The sequence below is a fragment of the Xenopus laevis genome, chromosome 4S (assembly GCF_017654675.1).
Source record: "Xenopus laevis strain J_2021 chromosome 4S, Xenopus_laevis_v10.1, whole genome shotgun sequence".
NCBI classification, from domain to species: domain Eukaryota; kingdom Metazoa; phylum Chordata; class Amphibia; order Anura; family Pipidae; genus Xenopus; species Xenopus laevis.
This window is the reverse complement of record NC_054378.1, coordinates 113,364,976-113,383,276: the sequence shown is the minus strand read 5'-3', so window position 1 is coordinate 113,383,276 and position 18,301 is coordinate 113,364,976. Positions and strand designations below refer to the sequence as shown.

The 18,301-nt window shown below is 43.0% G+C and overlaps 1 protein-coding gene across 1 annotated transcript in view; it reads left to right on the top strand.

The window, feature by feature from the left end:
• Positions 1-1,056: 1,056 nt before the first annotated feature.
• The window catches only part of plxna1.S (plexin A1 S homeolog), a gene marked incomplete at its 5' end in the record, with an annotated part of 250,346 nt that continues 233,101 nt past the window's right edge, over positions 1,057-18,301 (top strand). Inside the window, 1 exon segment of the mRNA NM_001094988.1 lies at positions 1,057-1,140.

The following is an 18,301-nucleotide window of genomic DNA, read 5'->3' as shown; positions in this document are numbered from 1 at the left end:
GGTGTGAATTTGCGGCAAATTTCTGCATTTTGCGGCAAGTGAATTAATTTTCGATACAACAGCAAAAATTCAAAGACAAAAAATCCACTGTGTCAGAATAGTCGCGCGCATAAAAATGGTTGCGCGTCATAATTATTCGGACGCCCATTGACTTTAATGCACTTGGACAAAATAGTCGCGTGTATAAAAATTGTTGCGGTGTTAAAATTGCCACGTGTCAAAATAGTTTTGACGCCTGTTGACTTTAATGCATTTCGCAAATTTTACGCTGTTTCGCTAATTTTTTGGCAAAGTGAAACAGGAGGGATCAACATCATCAGACAGACACCCCCTTTTCTACCCACACCCATGTGACTCCCAACACTAGATGAAAAGTGGGAGGGGCAGGGGTGTAACTACAGCAGAAGCAGACCCTGTGGTTGCAGGGGGGCCCAGGAGATTTAGGGGGCCCCATGAGGCCCAAATAATCAGCAATTTCAAAATGTATTGGTAAAACAGAAGAACTTTTGGATTTGTTGTGGGCCCTAAAATGAATTTGCTGTGGGGCCCAATAACATGTAGTTACCGACTTGGGAGGAGGAGGCCGCCTTATTGTACTGTATACAGAGGCCAATAGACTGCAGTGCTTACACTCTACACCACAGTATAACACAAGCCTTTTTTTAGAATAGAATCTGCAGCTTTGGCCTCTGGTTAAACGTGCAACTCCCAGCAACCTCCTGGCAGCCATGCTTGGGGGGGGGGTGCTGCTACAGGAGGGGATTTCTCACAGAAGTAAAGTCGCTGCATCTGATCAGCACTGACTCAAACGGGCGATGATTTTTCCTGCAGGCTGAGGAAAGGCACAGAGTCAGCAGATCAGCACAATCCTGCTCGTTCGGTCTCAGTTGGGACAGAAAGCGTTAACCCTGCGCTCGGATTAGCGCCTCCCTCCGCTTTTTTCCGGCCCTTCCCTCTCCAAGCGGTGGGTTCCCTCTAGCGGTGAGCGGCGGAAGCGCAGCGCCCTGGGAAGTCAGATCGAGGCTGGAGTCCTGCGCTGCATTCCATTCCATCCCATTCATGCTGAGCGGCTGTTGTACATTGGAGCGCCGGCAACTCGGGGGACTAGTCGCACCATGGAAGCGCTCACTGACTCCCGCTGTAAGTAACCCGCTCTTTTCTCTATGCGCAGCCCGGGGGGGAACTTTCCCTCTGCTCATCCCATTTCTCTGGCGTGTGGGACCGGCGAGCTTGGAGTCCGGCTGTTGTGTCGCTTCCAGCGCGGAGAGATTCGGCTGCTGCTGCCGCTTTCCATTGTCGGGGCTGGACGTGGCCGGGATGTGGGGGAGCCGCAGGGGAGAGGGAGGGAGACTCGCGCGGATCTGCAGCAACACCGGCAAATAGGAGGATCCGCTAGTGATGCACCGAGTCAGCCTGATGCCCAAGTACAACTATAATCAGCCTTAGTATTGACTGAATCATACCCAGTGTATCCCCCTCACTGCTGCTCAGCATTATCCCCATCTTTGTACAGTCACGTGCTCACTGTATCCCCATTCAGTCCCACTGTGTAACCCCATTGTACCCCCATTCAGTCCCACTGTGTTGTACCCCCATTCAGTCCCACTGTGTTGTACCCCCATTCAGACCCACTGTGTTGTACCCCCATTCAGACCCACTGTGTTGTACCCCCATTCAGACCCACTGTGTTGTACCCCCATTCAGTCCCACTGTGCTGTACCCCCATTCAGTCCCACTCTGTACACCCTGTACCCCCACTGTGTACCCCCATTCAGTCCCACTGTGTACCCCCATTGTACCCCCATTTAGTCCCACTGTGTACCCCCATTTAGTCCCACTGTGTACCCCCATCCAGTCCCACTGTGTACACTCATTGTACCCCTGCCTAGTGCTGAAGAGGCAGCAGTTGGGGGGCTGGAGAGGCGGCAGTGCACTCTGGCTGTGCCGGGATAAGGCTTGTGCTGCTGCTGCTCGTTTGCCTCCAAAGAGCCAGTGAAACTACAGGGAGGCACAGGGCGGAAATCTCTTCATTTTATACCAAAGTGTCTGACTACTGAATTCATCTCTTTCCACTGCTAAATCTGTCAACTTTCAATGGATTTTGCCTTATTGTTCCTAATGGTTGTGTCCAAACTGCTGTACCTGGGGGGAGATGTAGTTCAGCTGGAGCAGGTTGGACATCCCTGTGCAGATGAGTTGCCTGGTGGATTGCAGGCTGTGGGGGGATTGCAGGCTGTGGGGGGATTGCAGGCTGTGGGGGGATTGCAGGCTGTTGGGGGGATTGCAGGCTGTTGGGGGGATTGCAGGCTGTGGGGGGATTGCAGGCTGTGGGGGGATTGCAGGCTGTGGGGGGATTGCAGGCTGTGGGGGGATTGCAGGCTGTTGGGGGGATTGCAGGCTGTGGGGGGATTGCAGGCTGTTGGGGGGATTGCAGGCTGTGGGGGGATTGCAGGCTGTGGGGGGATTGCAGGCTGCGGGTATCGGTGCTTTGGGTACTTAATGCACAGTCGATAGGGCGCTGAATTGAAGAGATGTTTGGCAGAGGAGTGAGTGAGCATGATACAAATATATGTTTCTATATCTCCTCTATTAATAATGTAAATACTCACTCCAATTGTACATTTAGAAAATGGTTTGAGCTCCTGCTGCTCTTACGTCTTATGACTCGGCTGCTTTTCTGGATACAGTTAGTGAGCCGCGCGTGTGCCCAATGGGCATGTGTTGTGCATAGGGTTGCCACCTTTTCTGAAAAAAAAATACCGGCCTTCCTTTATATTTGTCTTTTTTCCCTATTAATAACATTGGGATCAACCATAATTTTTACCGGCCAGATGGCAACCCTAGTTGTGCAGCAGGGTGATATAGTAACCTCAGCAGAGTGACTGAACGCCGTGCCTTTAAATGCTGCAGATCTCACAAACCAACCCCCCCTCCCTTTAAATCCGCCAAATTAGCCATTATTTCATCTTTTTTACATTTTTATAACGAGTCGACGGTGCCCAGAGCCGGAGATCCCCTGTTAATTCATTGGTGGGTGTTGGATTCAGCAGTAACTGAACAACGAGATGGGGAATGTGAATCCCTTTCCGAGGCAACGATGCTTTTGTATTGGAGATGTGGAATGAGCTGGGCTCTAGTGAGCGGCTCTGGGTCGGCTCTAGGGGGGTTGTTAGAGATTCACTTGCAAATGCTGGTTGGGGGCAATGAGGTGTGTGTGCAAATACCCCAGTGGGCTTGAGATTGCTTTGGGTGTGGGCACTATGGGGGCACAGAGTATTAGAGCAATAAGGCACCTGCATTGCACATTTCCTCCTAGTGCCCAGCCCCCGCACATCCCACATCTGTGGGATAAATGGGAATTTGTAGCATTAACCCCCTGGATGCCCTGTTTCACCACTCTGGGGGTGTGCGTATCCGATCAGTACCCCCAATAGTAGGTATTTCATTATGTCTCGCCTTGTGCCACTCAGTTTGGTGCCCACAATGGTTTATAGAGAGATGGATAAGACGAACGGAGGACGGTCCGTGAGATAAAAAAAACCAATAATAGAGCCCCCCAATGTTGGGGCCCCTCCTGTTATTGGAAAGTAAATAGAGGCAGTTGTGCAAGGCTATAACATGATTAATCATGCATGAAAGGGGGTCACATAGATTTACCCACTGGAGGCTTTTAGCTTGATGTTTTCATTGCCTAATGCCAAGCTCCTGCTTATACAGAGGTGGGGGTGATATTTCCAAATTTGCAGCCCTAACCGACAGTTGGCAATAACCATTATATTCCGTTTTGTCTCCATCTCTCATCTGTGTTTTTATGATGCTGCGGAATGCGTTGGTGATGCCTGTAACGGGCAGAAGACAACAAGGAGATTGATCCGCAAACTATTATACACAGCACAAATATTACCCCGAATCAGGCAACTGCTTTATAGGAACGAAGGGGAGCACCGACGCCCCTCTTGCTTTTCCCCAAAAACAGCTGTTAGGCATGTTGTTAACCCCTTCCCGTTTGGGTGCAGTTAAGACATGAGCCGATGATTAAGCCTACGATTAAGGGATCTTGTTTCCGAAATGCGTAAGGCAATGTATACCTGCCTGATCCCGCAATAAACCTGCCTTTTATACCGGAGTGCCGTCCTTCCTTGGTTTTGAGACTAAGACATGAGCTGAATGGGGGGATGAGAGTGTTAAATCTCTTGGGGTTGCACCTTTTTCCAGTTTAGGGGAGGAAGCGAAAGGGCCAGTGGTCCCTCTGGTGCATTATTGAAAGAATATGATTGGAAGAGAGTTTAGCATTAACCCAGAAATGTATTTAGGGCGTAGAAAGTGCAGGCTGCAGTAAAATTGAGCGCAGGGCTCTTTCAGGCCTTTCTCCAAATTGGCCCCAGGTTGGGGTGAAAGCCTTAAAATAATCGCAGATGTTGGACCAAACTGCTTGACCTTTGCTCCCTTTAAAACAGCCCTTTGGAAGGTCTGTGTGTTGCATGATGGGACTCATCTCAGGAGTGGGATGGCCAAGAGCCACATGGCTCGTCTGCTTAGGGTGTTGGGTTTCTTTTTAGATTCTGGAATTTAAAGGGTTAATCTCTCCCCATGCCCCATCGGCAGCTCTGAGTTCCAGGAGCCTTTGGGGTATGCTGGGAATTGTAGGCAGCTGAAGAATGCGTATACAGTTCAGTAGTCTTGCCCCTGTGTGTTTCCCTCCCTCCTGTGTCCGCTTTGGGGGGTGGGATGTTACACCGGCTGTTTTTTTGTTGCTGCAACTTTTTGTTTTTCTTCAGGGACAAACCTGAAGTGGCCCGATAATGCCAAGATGATGCCCAGGCATGTGACAGTTGGGCATGCGTGCCATGCTTTCTAGGATTGACAGTAACTAGAATGTGAAATGATTCACTATATTTCCTGCTGTTTTCACGCAGCAGCCTTGCCACTTGTGACATCAACATGCAGCACTAAATCCCTTCATCCCACAGTTCCAGCCCCTTTGTCTGCATGCTGTCCCACAGTTATAGCCCTTTCCTCTTACACTGCCTTGCTTTTGAGTTTATTTTAAGAAGAGATCATGAACTCTGTATAAACAAACCCCTCAGACAGATTCTCTGTTAATTGAAAGAAGAAACAAACTGTAATCAGGTTAAATAGTAGGGTTATTGGAGAACAAAGTTAAAAAGTTTAATTTCTAAAACATTAGCAAGCGGCAAATATCAATGCCTAGATACTTTTAGAGCCCTTTAACCCCTTAACTGCCTGTTTGATCTTAATCATGTAAACTCCAAGTAAAACCCACAACACTAGCAGTCAGGTACTTGACAACTGAGTCTAGCTGGCTTCTGATGAAGTGGCTGGGATGCCATGAAATGCGTAAGGTTGCACTCCATATATGTTAGTTTTAAAAATATGAAAACATTGGTCATTTTATTTTTAATTATTCAGATTTCTTCTTGCTCCATTAAATATAAACTAGTTCCTACTTGACAGTTTATGGGAGGTCAATTGGAGGCTGGGTTCTCTGTGCAAGTTGGGATAGTTCATGTGAAGGCAAAAGCTCAATGCAGGAAGCAATATGTATAGATATTGAGAATGAATTCTTGGACAGAAAGGCTGCAGTAAAGTGTATTGCTGCAGATGTCCATTTGGCAGTCTCCCTTTGCATTGCTCAGCAGAACAATTTGGAGAGGGATTCCATGCAAAAAGCTGCAAACTAAGGGCTGCTTGTTATACAATGTTTTAAATATCCAAAAATGCCTCTGTTTGTTTAATCTTATTTGAGTGCAGCCTTTGGGCAAGACACCTAGCGCCACTCACACAGGGTTAATTATATCTTAGTTGGGATCAAGTACAAGCTACTGTTTTATTATTATTTCTGGAGAATGGATCTTTCTGTAATTTGTATCTACTTACCTTCTGTCCAGTAGAAATTTATATAAACATTAAAACAAACCCAATAGGCTGCTTTTGCTTCCAATAAGAGTTAATTATATCTTAGTTTGGATCAAGTACAAGCTACTGTTTTATTATTATTATTTTTTTAACAATTCTTTATTCATGATTTCAAAAGAGAGGTACAGAAGAAAGAAGGGGAAGGGGGTGGGGGTAACAGATCCACTTTTAAAATAACTTTTCACACACGTTTTTAGCAAGAAAACAAGAAGTTCCTACTCAGATCTATAACTCTTACATATAGCAACATCAATAGTACAAATTAGATCATAAATATATAGTTTGCTGGCCTATTCTTATGAATGAAAAGTTTGCTCAGTTAAATCAGGTATATTCTGTGGAAATTATATGGGTTTCACCTATGTGTTAGTTTAAAGGCCTCAAAAACTTCACCCAGGGGTGCCATATTTTCCAATATTTATTGCTTTGATGGTACTGTTTTATTATTACAGAGAAAAGGGAAATCATTTTAAAAAAATTTTATTATATGGATTAAATGGAGTCTATGGGAGATGAGCTTTCTGGATAACTGGTTTCTGGATAATGGATCCCATATAATTATAAGGCATACAGACATGACAGCCTGAACTAAAATCCAGCCAATTGCCTGGGATAATATGATGGTATCAAAGGTAAAACGTATCTATTTACCTTTCTGAATTAGAGTTTAATTTCCTGTGTCATTTCTTGGGGTCTTTGGGTAAATCATTTAGGGGGTTATTTATCAAGCTCCGAATTTATCTCAGTGTTTCTAAGATAAAAATCCGAGCAACTCAGAATTCCCGAATGGACCTTATTTATCATTCAAAAAATAGGTTCGGGTAAAAACCTGAAAAACTTCAGACCTTTGCCCGAAAAGTCCGAAGTTCTCGGACTTTTCCGCAAAAACCACAAATTTTCCGCAGTTTTCAGAACTTTTTGGCCCAAAATCCCCAGACTTATTGGATATTGTTACTGACAGCAGCGCAGACACTGGGACGTTCCCCATTGACTTATACAGGACCCCAAGAGCTTTGAGATGCCGGGTTTTCGGATTCTGAGTTTTCATACCATCGGACTTTAATAAATCCGAATTTTTTTTTAAGGTCTGAAAAATCTCCCTGTTTTTATCGTAATGCTTGATACGGGGGGCTTGCTGTGCTTGGATAAAGCCGATAGTGCTGTGTATAATTAATTTGGCTATATAACAAATAGGCAATAATACACACTGCATATTTTTATGGCTTGAATTCCGTCCTAATTTGGGCCAGATTGCATTACTGCTGTGCCGCTGCCATCAGATTGCCCCCTGGGGAATTGTATATGATTGTCAGACGTAAACTCTGCAACTCAAATTAAAACAAAGATATGAAAGGCACGGCGGCCCCTGGTACTGGTAACAGCCCCCTGCCAGCTGCTGTTCCTTAATGAGCAGCCGTAGAACCTTAGAAAGCAGCCTTCCCCCCCCCTTACACTGGACACGGGCTCTTCTAATCTTTCATTGGCCCCAGTGGAGGGGAACTATCGCAAAAAGGAAAATTTAAAATAAACATCATACTGAAATAAGAAACTTTCTAAATACAATCAATTAAAAATTCTGCATAGTTTCTTAAATAATTGAGTTTATATTCACTTTCCCTCTCTGAGCATCTGTTTCTCTTCATTCTGTCTTCTTGCAGCAGTTGGGTGTCAGATATTCATTGACAGTTAGATCCAATATATCTTATAGGGGGCTTCTTTTCCTAGCAGATGTATTAGAGCTCACTCAAATAACTGAATCCAGTACAAACACAATCTAACAAAATAACTGCCTTTTGCACAAATCCTGCATGTAGAGAGACAGGATGTCTGGTGATTTTAATAGAGTGAGCTCTAATACATCTTCTAGGCAAAAGGGACCCCCCCCCATAAGATATATTGGATCTAACTGTCAATGATTATCTGACTCCCAACTGCTGCATGAAGACAGAATGAAGAGCAACAGATGCTGCGAGAGGGATAGTGAAGATAAACTTGATTATTTCAGAAACAATGCAGAATATTTAATTTATTATATTTAGAAAGTTTATTATTTCCATGTGCTGAAGCTTATATCACATTTTCATTTTCGCGATAGTTCCCCTTTAAGGTCTGAGATTCAGCCCCCTAAAAAACCAAGGAGGTGATGGGAACTGTAGTTCTGCAGCAGAACTACAGTTCCCACAACCCCTCACTTGCATGGGTCAGTGCTGACTCAGTTTGTGCCCTGATGTCCTTCAGGACTACAGGTTCCCATGCAACACCTCCACCTGCTGTAGGTTGCTACCGGCCTGGCCGGTAAAAATGATGGTTGATCCCAATGTTATTAATAGGGGAAACAGATAAATATATAGGAAGGCAGGTATTTTTTTTTCGGAAAAGGTGACAACCCTAGCTGACAATAATGTCCCTGTCTCTTTAACTCTGTGCTATTTATGGTCAGATTGCAAGTGGTAGGGCGCAGTCTTGCTTTGGGGGTAATACCGCAGTGCTTTAACTTGCCTTTCGTGGGCACTATAAGTAAGGATAAATGCCAGGAAGATTGCACCCTGCTGAGTGTAGGTGGCAGTTATAACCTTTTAAGCAACTCTTCTGTAACAGAGAGCAGTGGTGTGATAGCATGGTCTGTGCAGGCTTTGTATTTATTTTATGGCTGCCTGTGTATAAGGCCTGGGAGCCTTTGAATAGTTCTGCTCTCTGCTTAGTTAGATGTGACATTCCAGTGCTGGGTGCCTGTGCCGGGGGAGCAGAAAGGACCTCCTCGGTGCAGCTTTTATCACTTCCATGATTGACAAAGCCCTTTTAAAGCTGCAGGCTGTCCAACGATTTGCTTTCTGTCATCCTATAATAATCCCTGTATATATTCTCATCAAATAAGCTGCTATTTTCAGGCACATTAGACTGCTCAGTGGCTTTGGTTACTCTTCCTGAGCTAAGCGTTCTCACCTATACAGATATAGAGCTCTATAGATAGTAGGGATGCACCGAATCCAGGATTTGGTTTGGGATTCGGCCTTTTTCAGCAGGATTCGGATTTGGCCGAATCCTTCTGCCCGGCCGAACCGAATCCGAATTTGCATATGCAACTTAGGTGCGGGGAGAAAAATCATGTGACTTTTTAATCACAAAACAAGGAAGTAAAAAGTGTTTTCCCTTTCCCACCCCTAATTTACATATGCAAATTAGGATTCGGTTCGGTAATTGGCAGAATCTTTTGAGAAGGATTCGGGGGTTCGGCCGAATCCAAAATAGTGGATTCGGTGCATCCCCAATAGAGAGCAATGCCGGTAAATGAGCAGATGAATGGAGATGTAGGATAATTTTGTATAGCTCAAATCCTTGCCATAAGGGCTTTGGCACAGGGGGGCAGGGTGTTTTGTCACTCTTGAAAAATTGCCTTTTGGACGGGGAGTAGAAGTAGCATGTCTTGACCAGGGCAATGACCAAGAAAACATGGAAGCATAACAGAATTGTACAGGCAAGGACATGGTGATTGTCAGTGTACATGTATTTTCAGTAGGGATGCACCAAATCCACTATTGGGATTCGGCCGAATCCTTGATGAAAGATTCAGACAAATACCGAACTGAAGGTGATTTCCTTACCCGCCCCTAATTTACATATGCCAATTTGGATTCTGTTCGGCCGGGCACAAGGATTCGGCCAAATCCGAATCCTGCTGAAAAAGGCCAAATCCTGACCGAATCCCGAGCCGAATCCTGGATTTGGTGCATCCCTAATCTTCAGGCATTTTGTTGCCTGCTTAAAAGGCGATTTTTGCAAAGGTGCCCACACCCTGTGTGCCATGGCCCAAGAAGAAAGATAACACGGCTACATAAATAAATGCATTCCCAAAATGTAATGGACTTTTAGGACATGGCATTTTTTTTTTTTTTTTTGCTTTCTGTAAAATTTTGCTTGCGGTATGAGCATGAAGACGACTTGGAAACACTTATACATTGAATAGTACAGGTAAGGTATGGGATCGGTTATCCAGAAAGCTCTGAATTACCGAAAGGTAATGGACTGCATTTTAGCCAAATAATCCAAATTTTTTAAAAATGATTTCCTTTTTTTCCTTTAATAATAAAACAGAACTTTGTAATTGATTCAAACTAAGATATAATTAATCCTCATTGGAAGCAAAACCAGCCTTCTGGGTTTATTTAGTGTTCACATGATTTTCTAGTAGACTTAAGGTATGAAGATCCAAATTACAGATCCGTTACCCAGAAAGCCCCCAGGTCCTGAGCATTCTGGATAACTGGTCCCACACCTGTATTGTAAGCAGCAAGGGCAATGGTTCATGCCGGTGACCACATGTCCCTTGTGCCATTGCCCTTTATTGTGAAAACTGTATTTGGCATTAACCCTTTCACGGCCACAGTTGGAGTCTGATTTATTTTCAGACAACAAACATGTGGTATAGTATATGTAGGGCCCGGGACTACAGTCATTTTACATGGGCACTGTAGATTCTGTAGGTGATGGCACATAGAGCACCCCTAGTGTCTTGGTAGGGTGCTGGGAGTAGTAGAGAGAACCAGGGATTCCTTTTATCTATGGGATTGTAGGACAGAGCAGTCTTCTCTTTCCCTGGCGAGGAGCCAGTATATCAGGGAAAAGCTCACTGATGAAATGCTTGCCGGATTGTCTAATTATTTAACATGTTCAGCCCCCGGTTTGAGGACGGAGGGCACGCTTCCAATCACATTAAAGCCGCGTCTCCATGTTTTGGGCCTGCGGGGGGAATCTTATTGAATATAGCTATGAATAGTTAATATCTTACACACATCATCGCTGGATGGAAAGTCTGCTCTGCATCCCAGACATTTATAGACTATATTGCTTGTGAGTCATTATACACGACTCCTGGAATCGTAAATCTGCCTGTGCTTAAACACTCAATGGGAAAATTGCAATTGGCCCCAGTAGGGGCCAATTGCAATTTTCCCGTTGAGTGTTTAAGCTTTAGCAGATGCATGATGTCAGTACTGATTGGAGCTTTCTGTATGTGTATATGCCCTGAGCAATTATTACATATAAATGCCAACATAGGGGCAGGTATCTGCTAACTGCACTTAATAAGGACAAAAGACACCTGGCTCCATCTCTTTCTATATTGCTTAATCATTCATTACAAATGGCTTTCCGGAAGCACCAATCTGCTCAACCCTACGCTCAGTGGGATAATGCAGACGCCAATTACAATTCTCCCATTGAGTGTTTGAATTTTGCTACATCGTGTCTATACTAATTGAAATGTCAATTTGTTATTTAACTTTTTATTCAGCAGCTCTCCAGTTTGCAATTTCAACACTACAGTCCAACTTACCCTAGTAACCATGCACTGATTTGAATAAGAGACTGGAATATGAATAGGAGAGGCCTGAATATAAAGATTAGTAACAAAAAGTAGCAAGAACAATACATTTGTAGCCTTAGGGCTGAACTACTCTGTGCGCCTTCTTCAGATTCGACGCGCTAAGAGGAATCGCATGCGCCGAATATAATGTAAGTAATAGAAATGTCGCACCTACAACTGCGGGCATCCGACACAACTGTCTGATGAAGACGCAACTTGCAGCGTTCACATTAGAAAGTCATGTCGTTTCCGATGCACGCAGTTTGTAGGTGCGACGTTTTTATTGCTTTCATTATATTCCTTTCCACGCATCGGATCTGAAGAAGGCGCACAGTGTAGTTCAGCCCTTAAAGAGCATTTGCTTTTTAGAGGGCGTCTGTGACCCTCTTTCAAGAGCTTGAAAGCGTCAAAAGAAGAATTCGAAAACTATATATATATAAAAAAAAAACTGCTTAGCGTTATTCATACTAAGGGCAGAGACATACGCTCAGATTCGGGGAGCTTTAGTCGCCCAGTGATAAATTGTCTCTTCTTTGGGGCGACTAATCTCCCCGAACTGCCTCCCGCCGGCGATTTAGTTTCTAGCTGGAGGGAGGCAGTTCGGGAAGATTAGTTGCCCCGAAGAAGAGGCGATTTGTCTCTGGGTGACTAATCTCCCCGAATCTGAGTGTGATCTCTGCCCTAAAAGTTAACTTAAAGGTGAAGCATGGGGACATTTATGTTTTGACTTGATAAATTGAATCTAATGTTCCTGGAATAGACAGTGGGCACTGGGCTAGTAGATTTTCCCCCTGAGGTTTATCTCGTTTGTTGAAGAATATATTGTGCTCTAATGGGAACCCTATGCCTGCCCGGCTGGCTTGCAAATTTGGTGATTGCCCCGCTCTCAGGTTACATGACCCCTCTGTCACATGGTGGTGGGAACCAGTGCTATTAACTTGTTTCCTGGCTGGGGGGAAGGGAACTAAAGGTCACAAAGTGGGGGCACTTGGTCCTTCTTGAGAAATAATGGCTGGGCAACATTTGAATTGACATCATTCAGTACAGGTCAGGGGGCAATGACCCAGGAGGCTCCAACCTGCGCTCTGTTTGCTGTAGCGTTCATAGAGGGGGTCGGCTGAGAATGGAGTATGGTCCAATCAGCTCTGGCACTTCTATAAACCTTGCAACTCCATTCAAATGCCTTTATACCCCACAAGCACAAATTCACATCAGCAGCAGGACTAGTGGTCCCGGGCCAACCTAATGCACATGGAACATAATACAGTATACAGACCGTAATGGTTCAATGTATTTAGTGCAGCTGGGAAGCTTTTTCCATTTAGGGCTGCACAGAATTTTAAATGATTTCATCTTACCGTTCATAATGGGGTACAGCGTTCTCAAGCCGATCTATAAAGTGACAGTGGAAGACATTGCCCTGTGGGTTTTGGGGTCTGCCCATCCGTATACCAGTGAGTTAGAAATGCTCAAGAGCAGGAAAGGTTATAGGATACTTTAAGGCAGGGATCCCCAACCTTTTGAACCCGTGAGCAACATCGAGAAGTTAAAGGAGTTGAGGAGAAAAGCTAGCATGAAAAATGTTCTTGGGGTGCCAAGTAAGTGCTGTGCTTGGCCATTTGGTAGCCCCTATGTGGCTTGTCAACCTACATTGAGGCTCTGTTTGGCAGTGCACCTGGTTTTTATACAACTAAAACTTACCTCCATGACTGGAATTCAAAAATAAGCTCCTGCTTTGAGGCCACTGGGAGCAACAGCCAAGGAGTTGGTGAGCAACATGTTACTCACAAGCTACTGGTTGGGGATCACTGGGTTATAGGATACTTTAAGGTGACACGTGGAGGCCGTTAAAGTGGTCAGTAATGTGATGGAGTGGAGCGCAATGATAGAAAATGTAATTCTAAGCAAGATTCCGATATGCTTTCTTTACATTCAATGCTCCTAAAGCTATGTATACATGTAATTGGCACTAAACGCTGTGCTTGTTTATCCTTTTTTTTTAGTTCTTAGATTCTGTCCTTTGAAACCACATCACAGAAGTTGATTTCCCTCCACCAGATCTGTTTAGCATCTGGCTTCTGCTACATTGTTTCAGAAGTCAGAGCCAGGAGTGCAGAGAATATAAACAGTATATAAACCGGTATGGCAGAAGCCGATGCAGAGGTCTGTGTTTTTTCCGCCTGTCAAGAAAATACAACTTTGCCTCCCACTTGGAAAATGCGCCTGTAACATTCCCTGCAACCTAATCTCTGCTGTTGTAGAAAATTGTTCATATATCTGAGTGTTGTGACATCCTCCTGCACTCAGTGCCAGCTTGTTGTGTCTGCAGCGATATTCATGGTGTCTCTTCTCACCTGGTTTCTCCAAATAGAAAGACGTTCTCTCTGGCACAGGTGCAAAGGCTTCATATCAGCGAAAGCGTTTGGTTCTAGTATCAATATAAAACAAATATATGTATATTTTGCAGAGCTTTCAAGTGGAGCTCCACCCAAAAACTGTGTTTTGTGCATATCAAATGCAAACTCCGCTTTGCATTTGACAGTGAACATTTTTTGTAAACATAAATGCAATTGAAAGCAGTACATCACTCACTCTATATATCCTCTGCACTGCTGGTTCTGACTCCGGAAACAATGACTGCTGGTTCTGGTTCCTGCTACATTGTTTAAAGAATGAGTCTGGAAAGTTGCTTAAATTTACATTCTATTATTATTCATAAAAAGCGTTCCATTTAAAAATAAAAGTATACTGGCTGTATTTTGGGAAATACAGGCAGTCTCATACTTGTGAAGGTATGGGACCTGTTATCCGGGAATGCTCCGGACCTGGGGTTTTTCGTGTAACGGATCTTTCCAAATTTGGATCTTCAGACCTTAAGTCTACTAGAAAATCATGTAAACATAAATACATCCAATGGGCTGCTTTTGCTTCCAATAAGGATTAATTATATCTTAGTTTGGGTCAAGTACAAGGTACAGGTATAGGATCCCTTATCCGGAAACCCGTTATCCAGAAAGCCCACGAATTAAGGAATGGCTGTCTCCAATAGACTCCATTTTATCCAAATAATCCAAATTTTTAAAAATGATTTCCTTTTTCTCTGTAATAATAAAACAGTAGCTTGTACTTGATTCCAACTAAGATATAATTAATCCTTATTGGAAGCAAAACCAGCCTATTGGGTTTATTTAATGTTTAAATGAATTTTTAGTAGACTTAATGTATGAAGACCCAAATTACGGAAAGATCCGTTATCCGGAAAACCCCAGGTCCCCAGCATTCTGGATAACAGGTCTCATACCTGCATATTGAATCCTTAGTCAAAGCAAAACCAGCCTATTGGGTTTATTTAATATTTAAAGGATTTTCTAGTAGACTTCAGCTATAAAGATCCAAATTACAGAAAGATCCGTTATCCGGAAGACCCCAGGTCCCAAGCATTCTGGATAACAGGTTCCATACCTGTACTGTTTTATTATTATTATTATTATTATTATTATTATTATTATTATTATTATTATTATTATTATAGAGAAAAAGGAAATAATTTTTAAAAGTTTGTATTATTTGGCTAAAATGGAGTCTAAGGGGAGACAGCCTTTCCAAAATTCAGAGATTTCTGGATAATGGGTTTCTGGATAACTGATCCTATACCTGTATGTGGAAATGTTGCACTCTAAAGTGATAGAATATGGTTTAAGACAGTTAGTCCAACTTGGGTTCATCCGATCCTTTGGCACTTGGGTTTACAATCAGATTAAAGCAGAAGCCTATGCATACTGTAAACTAGAGGGTATTGCCCAGCAGGATTCTCCTATAGATGTTCTCTGTGTGTCTAGAGCAGGGATCCCCAACCTTTTTTACCCATGAGCCATATTCAAATGTAAAAAGAGTTGGGGAGCAACACAGACATGAAAAAAAGTTTCTGGGGTGCCAAATAAGGGCTGTGATTGGCTATTCGGTATGTGGCCTGGCAGCCTAGAGAAGGTTCTATTTGGCAGTACACATGGTTTTATGGAACAAAAACTTGCCTCCAAGCCTGGAATTCAAAAATAAGCAGCTACTTTGAGGCCATTGAGAGCAACATCCAAGGGGTTGGGGAGCAACATGTTGTTTGTGAGCCAATGAATGGGGATCACTGGTCTAGATTATGACTTGTCTCTGTATTTGCTTATTTACAAGAGGGCAGAAGCTGCCATATTTGGTACAATGAGTATAAAGTGCAATAACTGCAAATACTTGTGTTCAGATATTATGTCTTGGTGACTACTGTGAAAGTGGAAGCAGAGGCAAGCAGTATGGCAATTCCAACTTTAAAATCTGAACACCGCGCAATAGGATTCTATTTTAGGCACAGTGGTGGATTATTATTGCTAATATCCACTAATATGCCAAGTGTCATTCCATAACTGTATCCAGCATGTGAAAATATGCGCTGCTTTCCTCTCCCCCATCTGTTTAATCTTGTCCGGGTGCAGCCTTGGGTCCTGTGCTGGGTGCACTCAGACAGGTGTTTGGGGGGAAAATTCCAAGAATGAGCATGAATTACTCCAGGCAAATGACTTTGCTGCTATGGGGCCTAAAAGTTTTTGTCATTTTATGTAAAATAGGGTAGATTTGGAAAAAAAAAAGTCTAGATTGGATGAGAAAAAGTTATCTTGTACTTGCCTGGGGCGTGTATTAATGAGACCATTTCCTTTTCCTTTCTGGTAACAGAACAGCAGTTCTGATTTGCTTTTTGGCGGGTGTTCTGTATCCTGTATACTCAGAGCTTATGTCTCATGATACACGACTGATTAACCTTAAATTCAAATGCTATGGGAGTAAGAGAGAGATCAGAAAGGGTAACTTGTGCAGAGTAGTACACAAATATATATACAGAATAATTTAATCCCAATATAAGTTATAAGGCTATTTGAAGCTTTGTGGTGTTCTGTGACCATATAAAGGCACAAGGCTACAGGGTGCTTTGAGTATCACTCACTAAGTATAATGTACCTTCTACTGTAAATTATAAGGATATCAGAAGTCACTGAGAGGTTCTGTGACCATATAAAGGCACAAGGCACTTTTTATCCTTTTTCATACATCATTTGGAACCATTGTTTTGTATTGCAGTCACTTGAAAAGTATAAAGCAACAAGATAGTTGTATGGCTAGACTTCCTTGGGCTGTCAGGGAATGCTGGGAGTTGTAGTTTATCAGCATGTAAATGGTTTGCCCATAGCTGCATCAAAAGAATATTGTAAACTTCCTTCTGGGATACTCGGGAAGCTTTTCCGTACATATGAATCTTTCAGGCTCCTTTGTAGTTAAAGGGGATATTCACCTTTGAGATCACTTTTTTAATATGGTGTAGAGGGTGAAATTATGAGTCAATTTGCAATTGGTTTTCATTTTTTTTTTTTTTTTTCATTTAATTTCATTTTGTTATTTAGCTTTTTATTCAGCAGCTCTTCAATTTGCATTTTAAGCAATCTGGTAGCTAGGGTACAAATTACCCTAGCAACCATGCATTGATATGAATAAGAATCTGGAATATGAATAGGAGATGCCTGAATAGAAAGACGAGTAATACAACTTTGCAAAAACAATTAATTTATAACCTTACAGAGCATTTGCTTTTTAGAAGGGGTCAGCGACTCCCATTTGAAAGGTGCAAATAGTCAGAAGAAGGTAAATAACATACCTCCCAACTGTCCCGTTTTTAGAGGGACAGTCCCTCTTTTGACAGCTCAACCCACAGTCCCTCATTTGTACTCTAAAGTCCCGTTTTTCTCTGCATTGAACAGCCAGAAAAAGAAACAAAGTTTCTAACTTAATTGGCTTTTGGCAGAGAGCCCAGAACAGCCACAGCAACAGATTATAATTTCGAGATAAGCAACTATGTAACTGCTGCAGTTTACAATTTCCAAACAAAAATTCCAGTTTATAAAATATTAGTATTTAGTGATTTGGAAACAAAAGCAGACTTATTTTCCTATTTCATTCTTTTAATAGTGCTAACACCTTTCCATAGTGCTTTATACACTGTCCCCATCAGACCCTGCCCCAGTGAAGCTTGCAATCTAGTCTCAATCAACATGTACTGGGGGCAGTTCATCAGAAATCAGTTTACATGCCTGTATGCTTTAGGATTGTGGTAGGAAACCAGAGGAAATGCATATTCCGGCCACAAATCAGCAGACATGCGTCTTCCAGTGACAACACACTCCAGGTATTTCCCTGATTCTGATGCACCCCGGCTGCCCACGCCCACACCTGTTACTGCGGATTATGCCGATCGGCCCATTTATTCATTAATTTCTATTGATGACACCTGCAGCCCTCCAGCTGTAACTGAACTGTCACTCCCAGCACCCCCGGACTAGTTGAAATTGTAGGTTATTCCTGCATGAATGCTTTGCAGATCCTCTAAACCTATTTCTTTCTAATCATTCATGTTTGCTCTTTATAGGACATTCCCTCTGCATGTAATTCTTGCATTGAGCCCCAGCTCCGATGTCACCCAGTATGGTGTTACTTTTGGGGGACGAGAGAGGTACAGTGGTATTTTTATGGAAGGCAAGTTGAAGAGGTTGTTCACCTTCAAACACCTAGTTATTTTCAGATAGTTCACCAAAAATAAAGACTTTTCCAATTACTTTCTATTTTCTATTTGTGACTGTATTTCTAATATTCGAGAGTAAAGTTTAATTTGTCACCTTCTAAAGCAGCCCTGGGAGGGTGGGGTCGTCGACCCTGTAAACTGTTCTAAATCGATACATTTAGTTGATTTTAGACATTTCTTATCTTTGTCCCTGCTGAGCAGAATCTCTGAGTTTCATTACAGCAGCTGTCAGAATTGATACAATAGTTGCTAATACTCCACAGATGCTGCTGAGAAATGTATCAACTAAATGTTGCAAAATCGTCTGCACCTGAATTACTGAGCTGCCAGACTGGAACAACAGAGACACGAACATTAAATTCTTAGATTTTGAAGGAAAAAAAAAACGGTAA